An 8815-nucleotide genomic window follows, 5' to 3' on the forward strand; every position below is an offset into this window, starting at 1 on the left:
ATCAACTGATATTTTTAATTGAAGTTAAAATAGTTCTGATTTATGCCACAATTTTTAAAAGCTTACTTGAAAAACAGAAGTGATTACTTTTAGATTTGAAGAAAATATTCTAGAGTGTAGATTGTCAAACTTTAGCAACAGGGGCGTCAAACAGAATTCTGAGCCCTACCTCAAAACTTTCTGATTCAGTAGGCCTGGGGCGGGGCCCCATATATGCATTTCTAACAAATTCCGAGGGAATGCTGATGCTGCTAGTCCAGAGACCACACTTTGAGAACTGCTACTCTGAAGTAACTAACTTGATCCCAGTGTTTACAGGCTCCCCCCAGAGCCCCATCCAGATGCAGGAACTGCATTCCAACTGCATCATCCTGTGGCTCCCACTGCTGTGGGTTTGTCTGCAAGGATCTCAATACTTTGCAACTTAAGCCTTGCTAATGAAGAGGAGCTCTTCTATACACTACTGTGCAAAAGAAAAATATACATTTGCTAATTAGCTCTAATTGGACGGACTTGTTAGCAATAAAATCTGCCAGGAGGTTCAAAGAACATTTGACATTTCTCTCTCTCTCTCTCTCTCTCTCTCTCTCTCCCCTAATACAGGCAATTTGGGAATCAGAGGGAGGAGGAAAACTAGCTCAAAGAAAGTCATCAAAATTAGAATCAGAAAATAAGCTAAACTGCACAAATTGCTTAAATCATTTAATCTAAATAATTAGCAAAATATCTTAAGATAATTGTATGTCTTCCTTATAAATCACATATTACGTTTTACCGTGTGTAAAGCATATTTAACCATCAAAAGCTTGCCAGTGCTTACTATGTGCCAGACGTTGTCTGAAGTGCTTTAAAGATAAAAACTCATTTAATTCTCTCAATTGCCCTATGAAGGAGGCAATCTTACCCCCCCCCCCATTTAAATAAGGAAGAAACTCTGTAGCACAGAGAAGTTAGGTAAATTGACAGTCACACAGGCAGTAAGGGACTATCTGGGGATTTGAACCGAGGCAGTGAGTCCATCCTTTGTGCTCTTTGTAACCAAGCTCTGAAGATCACATATTGGCTCAGGTTATTATACTTTTGTCGGTTAAAAACTTGGCTGTACTTTGTACCCAGCAGAGAAGATTCTAAAGAGGGATAATATCGGACGGATTTTTCCCAATCAATGAAAATCTTTAGGTACACTCCAATCAGGGGTATGTTTCATAAGTGCCCCCAAGTGATTCCAAGATACAGCCAAGATTGTGAACAACTTTGCTTCCCTCCAGATTTGTTGTTCTTCATGAAAGTGTTTGAGATGACAGAATCACTCACGCCATCCTATTCACTACACCGAGGGCAGCACTTGAGAAGAATGGGTGCTTGGTGCTTTTCCACAGGAGAATCGCTCCAAAAACATCAGAATCAAAAAAGAATTGGGTGAAATTATAGCCAGACATTGAGTTCATCCATGCATGGTTCCTCAGCATATTGTTGACAAAAGTTCTTTGCACTTTTGATTTCACTCTTCTTAAGCTTTATTTTTTATATTCAATTATTTATTTTACTTTGAGACCAAGTCTTACTAAGTTGATAAGTCTGGCCTCTCACTTGTGATCTTCCTGTCCCAGCCTCATGAGTCTCTGGGATTACAGGTGTGCACCACAACATCTGATTTATGCTTTATTTTGTATTCATTTCTGTTTTGTAAAAGGAAAAAAAATAATTTATCACACACAATTTTATTTATTCATTCATTTGGAGTTTCTAGGTTCTGACTTATACCCTCTCACTTAGACTCTGGGACCTTCTGTATTTACCTAGCCAGAGAAGGCTCAATCTGCAGGCAGCATATTTCAAGGGAAATTTATGACATCTGATGGTATGACCAGTATGGCACAGATTTGAGGCACACATCTAGAAAGAACAGAGGATGAATGCTGTTCTAAGGAAATGGCTGGCCCTCAGGGTACACATAGTTTCTCTTTGAAAAGTCCCTCCCATTTCCGTTAAGAGTCCAATGGCGCCAGACCATGGTTAAAACAAAAGTAACCGCAAGGCTTTAATACCAATTAAATGAGATTAAAGAGGAAATTATTATTAAGAATTAAGTAGAAAAAAAAATAGTAATGATAATAGTGTAGTATTGGCACAAATTAGCAGTCGGTAGCAATTGCTGGAAATGAGGACAGTATCTGCTGGGGTGATATCAGTGGCTGCTTGTCATCTCATGTAGACTTCCGCAGGAACAATTTGCCTTATTTATGATCAAAGGAAATGAGATACATGGGAACTAAGGACCTTTTCTCTAGCACATCACATTTGTGAGGTGTTGAGAGCCACAGCCCAAGGGGCCCCAGCAAACTTCCAGCTGCCAGCTGATGATTGGCTCACAACTGGCCCCAGCAAACTTCCAGCTGCCAACTGATTGGCTCCTCTGCGGTGATGCTCATTGGGCTGTTTCTCCGCCCTTTCAGACCACAGAGCTGCTCATTGGGGGACTTTTTTTGGCTCGCCCATGTGACTCAGCCAATAGGCCTCAAGAGCAGGAGGAGTGGGGGGAAGTGAGAGGCTTGTGGGAAGCCGATGGTGGCAGTTGGGCTCTGAGGGAATTCCTGAAGAGCTCCTGTGGTGCAGCCTGTGTGTTCTAAAAATAAAGTTCGTTTCTGCTTGACAAGTGGCTCCTGAATTGTGCCCAGCCAGACTGCGGCAGTGAGGGGCAGAACCAAGACTTGAACCCAGCTCTGACACTAAGCCAGGATCAGGTACAGCTTGCAGAGCCCAGTGCAAAATGAAAAGGTGAGGGGTCTTGGCTCAAAAGTTACTTGAAATTTTGAAATAGCAACCACAGAGCATGAAACCAGAGGCCCTTTTTCAGCATGGAGCTCTGAGTTACTGTGCAGGCCACAGGTCCACAGAGCCTGCTCTGCTCAAAACCCCCAGCTGCTAAAGTGCAGTTCAGAGTCTACAGCCTGAGCATCCCCTGAAAGCTAATTAGACATGCAGAATCTCTAAGAAGCCACCTTTGGAGACCCCGGTGAAGACTCATGTCCTGCTACTCGAGCATCCCCCAACACATCTCTGTTTGTCGGGAACGCAGCCTACCACACCAGCTCTGAAGATTTACGGCGTGAATTTGGTCCTTAGGGTCCTGGAGTTGATGGGTCTGTTCCACTCGATTTCTACACTTGACACCCAAGAGGATTTGCTTATGTTCAGTATGAGGATGTTGGTGATGCTGAAGCTGCTTGACATAATTTGGTCAGAAAATGGATTTGTGGGTGTCAAATCGAAATACAGTTTGCACAGGGGGATTGAAAGATACCAAATCAAATGAAAGCCTAAAGGGGAGAATGTGGATTCTATGATGATGACAGACACAGACCTTCTAGAAGCTGAAGTTGGGAAAAGAGGAGATTAAGAAATTGGTCTTTGATTACAAATATAGATCTCATAGCCCTAGGAACAGAAGACTTGACTGGAAGTCTACAGCCATAGCAAAAGCCATTCTGACAATAATAGACCAAACTGCAGCTGGTATACCCAGTACAGTTCTGCTTACTGCACTTCAAGAAAGATCTGAGAATGGGAAAAGGACCAAAGAAAGGCCAAAGGGTGGGTGAGCGGTCACCCATCAGTATGAATACTGTATGACTATTTTGACTCTAGTCTGAAAAGAATTATCCAAAACTACAGGGAACAATTGAAGTTCCTTTGAGTTTAAAAGTAAGCATTTTAGGACAAATAAAAGGAAATTCAACTTTGGACGTGTGGAAACTAATCCCTAAATGTGAACCAGCTTCTATTGATTCATGGATAACAGGTCCATAATATATTGTTGGAAACTAGATATCTGAATATCAAGGAAGACAGTCATATTCTCTTACAATGCCTCCATTGGTTGGTCTCAAATGGAATTGGTCTAATATAAACTCTTGTTTGGTTATCTCTTAAAAGTCAGTTTTATTTACACCTTTATGGGCATGTCTTGGCCTTGTTTATTCTGGTGCCAGTGCTGTCTGATTGTTTGATTTGTTGACATCTGAGTTTATTTACTTGTAAACCACATGCAGTTTACATCTTCTTTAACCACTCTCTGTCTTTGCCAGGTAAAATTCCAATTATACTTGACATCCATCTGACAGGGGCCCATCTCTTCTCACCTTTCATAGTCAGTATGTTCAGCAAATATTTATTGAGTCCTTATCATGGGCAAAGCATTGTACTGGATAATTGGGAAGAAGAATAAGCAATAATTGCTCTATTCAGTAAATGTCTACTGAACACAATCTGAGAAGGAAGGAAGGAAGGAAGAAAAGAAAGAAAGAAAGAAAGAAAGAAAGAAAGAAAGAAAGAAAGAAAGAAAGAAAGAAAGAAAGAAAGGCAGGCAGAATCTAAGGCCCCACTCCAAACCTACTGATCAGAGTCTACTTCTTGCATCTGTACTTCTGAACTAAGGCAATCAGTCCAGTAGACCAGTAGACCAGGTATTTGTGTACAAATTGAATTGGGAGGAGTAGCACATTGAAATTTGAGCCCTCTCACCTTGGATTTGCCTCCATTTAATGGATTTTTTTTTCACTGCACTAATATTACACCCATCACCACTTCAGGATGCAAATATGTTCACGTCGTCTTTTCTTTCTGCACATAACCACTTGCTCCCATTAGCACCATGAGAAGGAAGTCTCCTGTCCCCACTAAGTAAGTCCTTCTTCCTCCCCACTGACCATTCTCTACTGGTGCATATTTGGTGGTTGCCCCCAGAGAGCTACAGAGGCAGACAGACCTACCCTTTGCTAAACAGAGTTCCAAAGCCACATGGATGCTCTTGCTGCTGCAGATCAATAATAAACTCCCAAGTGGGGCTCATCTAAGTAGTTCTTTTTGTTTCTGCTTAGAGCCCAGAATATTATTCCCAAAGCAGGACCTTATGCTGGTGTTTTGGGGATTGCAGACCCCTGATCTACCCTTGCCTAACATGTACTGCTAGGGCCCCCTTGCAGATACCTCTTTTTCCATCAAACAGTGATCTATGGGGTCCTTGGTATGATTTCCCATCCGTGGAATTATTTTGGACCACCACAATCCATGAGCACAATTCTAATATCACTGAATCTCCAAAGTTCGTTATCTGGATCCATTTCCTCCCTGGAAAGTTCCTTTGAGGACAGGCAGAATAATGGCTTCCAAAAATGTCCATGTCCTAATCCCCAAAAGCTGTGAATATGTTACACAGTATGGCAGAAGGGATTTTGAAGATATAAATCAATTAAAGACCTCAAGATGGAGAGGTTATCCTGTATTATAATCATAAGTGTCCTCATAGAGAGGAAAGTAGGCAGGCCCAGCAGAGAAGAAGTGAGGAAGAAAGTGGAGGTTGGGATAATATGGCCATGAACCAAGGAATATGGGCAACCTTTAGAAGCTGAGAAAGGCAAGCCAGAAGCATCAGATGTCCGATAATCCATTTTAGACTTCTGACCTCCAGAGTAAGAAAATCTGTGCTGCTTTGTTACTAAATCTGTTAAAGCCACAATAGAAAATATAGCTCCTATGCAAATAAATGCATCCGTACTTCTGAACTGAGGCAATCAGTCCAGTAGACCAGTGAGATCTGAGGAAGGGAAGTTGTTGGGAAGTTAACCAGATCTTTTAATACACATCTCCAAGAGCAACAGGTGCTCATTACATGCCTGAGAGAGGACGCTCACATGATTTCCTCAAAACGTGTGCCAGTGAGTGAATGTTTTGCCCCACTACTAGAATTATTAATAGAGAAGACTGGCATATTTTAAAAATTCCACCTCATCAGTTATGAAGCCACCGGAGGCAGTGAAAAAGGAGAGCAATGTCCACAAGGCCACATGTCCTCCAAATCCAAGTCTTCCTTCCCTTCTGCTTCCTGCCTGTTCTAATTCGAAGGTCTTCCTCACTTCACAGACTCTCCCCAGTTCCACAGTCTCATTCAAGGACAAGTGGAAATTATTCACTTCCTTTGCAAATTTCCTAGAATCTCTTTAAGGACACCCCTTCTCCTTAGTTCTGATTTCTGGTGAAAGGGACAGGCATGGTCCACAGATGATGGGACAGAGAGTGCAGGTAATAGGACATCCTCTTCAACTCCTGGGAGTGGCCCCATTCATTTAAGGAGCACCTAGATCCTGGCGGAATTTTTAAAATCTCTTGGAAGACTTGAAAATACCCCGCTATAAACAAACAAACAAACAAAATTCAGAATCCTTTTTGTAGTAGTCTGGATATCTGTATTTTAAACAAATCTTCCAAGTAATTTTAGATTGGAGCCAACCGCTTACTTAGATGATGAACCATTCAAGAGATGAATGGTGTAGGTGGGAAATCCTCTACTAACAGTTAAGAGGTTATCTCCAAAAATCTAGCACAGACTTTTCACACCAGAGGTCTTTCCACAGGGATGTGAACTAGTAGGTACTTGGTATTCTTGGGTGCCTTTGATATTCATTCTCCCTTTGGGGTCTTAATGCTGACTTTGCTATTTTATCATTTCATCTCACTTAGTTTCTACATCTGTAGAATGGAATGATCCCCGTGGAAAATGATAAAATAGCAAAGTCAGCATTACCATTTGTTTAAAATACAGACATCCAGACTACACCAAAAAGGATTCTGAATTTTGTTTGTTCTTTGGGTGACTGGGACAATTGAACTATCATACTCTGGGACCCATCGTGCCCACTCCATCATCAATATTGGGATTCCTATGGAGACTGCAGCCTGAGGAATTGTTCAGTGATGTAGCAATATATATCTCCTGCTATTGGGTTGTCCTGCCAGGCACCTCTTTTCATAAAGCAAGAAGCCCTTTGCTATGTCTGTTCTGTCTCATTCCTGGGACTATACATACTTCATGATATGTTGATGGGATGCCTAAAAGGCAATGCAATATGTTTTACCACCCAGCACTTCACCTCCTATGACAGACCATGCCTAAGCCCTGTGCAGGGGCAGATGACTGTTGCTTTGGAGTTTCCAAGAGTGCCCAGACACTCAGGCCATTTTCACAAGGACAGTGGTGATGCAACTTCTTGTACCTTGAGTTAATAATTAGTGATTGAAACAGTTATAACGTCTGGCTTCAGATCTTGTTCTGAATGCAATCAATTGTACCTGCCATGCAGGCAAGCTGCTATAAAACAGCTGCTGATGGAACCTCTTTGAACAGTTTCTCCTCTTTGAACACCTCTGCCTTTTCCAGTGGCTAAAGACATCTCGTGAGCAGGCACTCACTGGGGGCTGGCTAAGTGATGGAGTTCAGAGGAAAGGTGCGTCCCCTTGACAACAAGTCTCCATTCTTTGGGTCTTGGAGCTTGTTCACAGACTTGGCTCTGCTCTAAGAAGATGGCAAGCTGTAGGGCTGTGCTGATCCCAGCCCAGCTGACCACTGGTCACCTTTGTGTTCAATAGAAACCTGTTTAGGAACTCGGGGAAATGTTAGAATCTGTAAACAAGTCAAAATAACACCTGGCATTTTGCCAGGGGAATGTTAGAGTTCCTAAACAAGTCTGGATGGTGCCTGGCAAAATGCCAGAGGGAGTGGTTTGAGAAGTAACAAAAGAGAGCCATTAAGTGTGGAGATTCCTGATTGGTTGACTGATGTATCTAGTTTATGCTAATTAGATAAGCTGTGTGGAATGTATAAATACTGCTCCTGTCCTGCAATAAACGGCTTCCACTCTTGCTGTATCAACGTACACAAGTTATTCGTCCCCCCCCTGATTATTCTGCTGCAGCTGGACTACAGCAGATGGTGGCCCGTTACGGGGAGCCCCGGGACCCTCGGGGGTAAGTGACAAAAAAGAAAAAAAGCTGCCCGTCCGTAGATAGGACGGGAGCAATCTGCTCGTCCCTAGGCAGATAGGGCGAGAGGAAAAATGGCCATTTTAAGAAGATGGAGAAGATTGATACAGTATGTTTGTGTCTTGTTTTGTCTCAGTGTATTGTATTGTCTTTGTGATGAAAATATGGAAGGGGTGAGAAGTAAATTACTAAGGGAAAGAGGCACCCCAATGGAACCAAGAATAGTCAGGGCATGTGTTGATAGAAGCCCAGGAACTCTAGTCAGAAAGAAACAGAAAGTTCAGAAGAAGAAAGATTATCAGAGGAGGAAGGATTATCAGGAAAAAAGTTGCAACAAAAGGCTATTACTAAATACTTTTCGTTACCGGAGGGTGCATGAAGCGGAGAGGCGGCTGCCGAGTGTGCAAGCCGGTCACAGCGCAGCAAGGATTTTCCAAGAGGCGGCGGCGACTGGCCCTTCCCCGCCTCCTGGCCGGGGAGCTGGCTCTTCCACTGCCGCGAGCCCAAATCTAGACCTGACCTGGAGGCACAGTCTCGCAGGCTCTTGCTCCCTGTGCCCAGTAGCAGTTTGAGTCCGGGACACTCCCCAGGGCCATCTGGGGCTGCCCAGGCACTACAGCCAGCAGAAGACGCTACTGGTGTCCCTGATGTTTGGTCATTTTCAATGCCAATAACTAAGCTACAATGGTTCTCCCACACCTGGAAGCTGATGAGTAATGAGCACTATTAATGCTTATTTCAAATGCAAAAAAACCTTGAGATAATGTACTAAATTGTTCAGAAGGTTGTTTTCTTAGTAGAATGCTACAGGATTTTCTTTAGCCATCCGGAGTTCCTGCCTTCGTCCCAGTGCCGGTAAAGACCAAGGTGGAAGAATTTCCAGTGTTGCTGAAAACCGGACAAGACTTTGGCTGAGAAACAGACGAGACTTCGGATCAAGCTAGCTGCCTGCAGAACTTACCTGGACTGTGATTTAGGCTTGCTGCCTGCAGAACTT

General features: G+C 42.9%; 1 pseudogene; it reads left to right on the forward strand.

Annotated features, from left to right (window-relative positions):
- The first annotated feature begins 239 nt into the window (after positions 1–239).
- On the forward strand, positions 240–3562 carry LOC107159497 (annotated as a pseudogene).
- The last annotated feature ends 5253 nt before the right edge of the window (positions 3563–8815 follow it).

The sequence above is a fragment of the Marmota marmota genome, unplaced genomic scaffold (assembly GCF_001458135.2).
Source record: "Marmota marmota marmota unplaced genomic scaffold, marMar, whole genome shotgun sequence".
NCBI classification, from domain to species: Eukaryota; Metazoa; Chordata; class Mammalia; order Rodentia; family Sciuridae; genus Marmota; species Marmota marmota.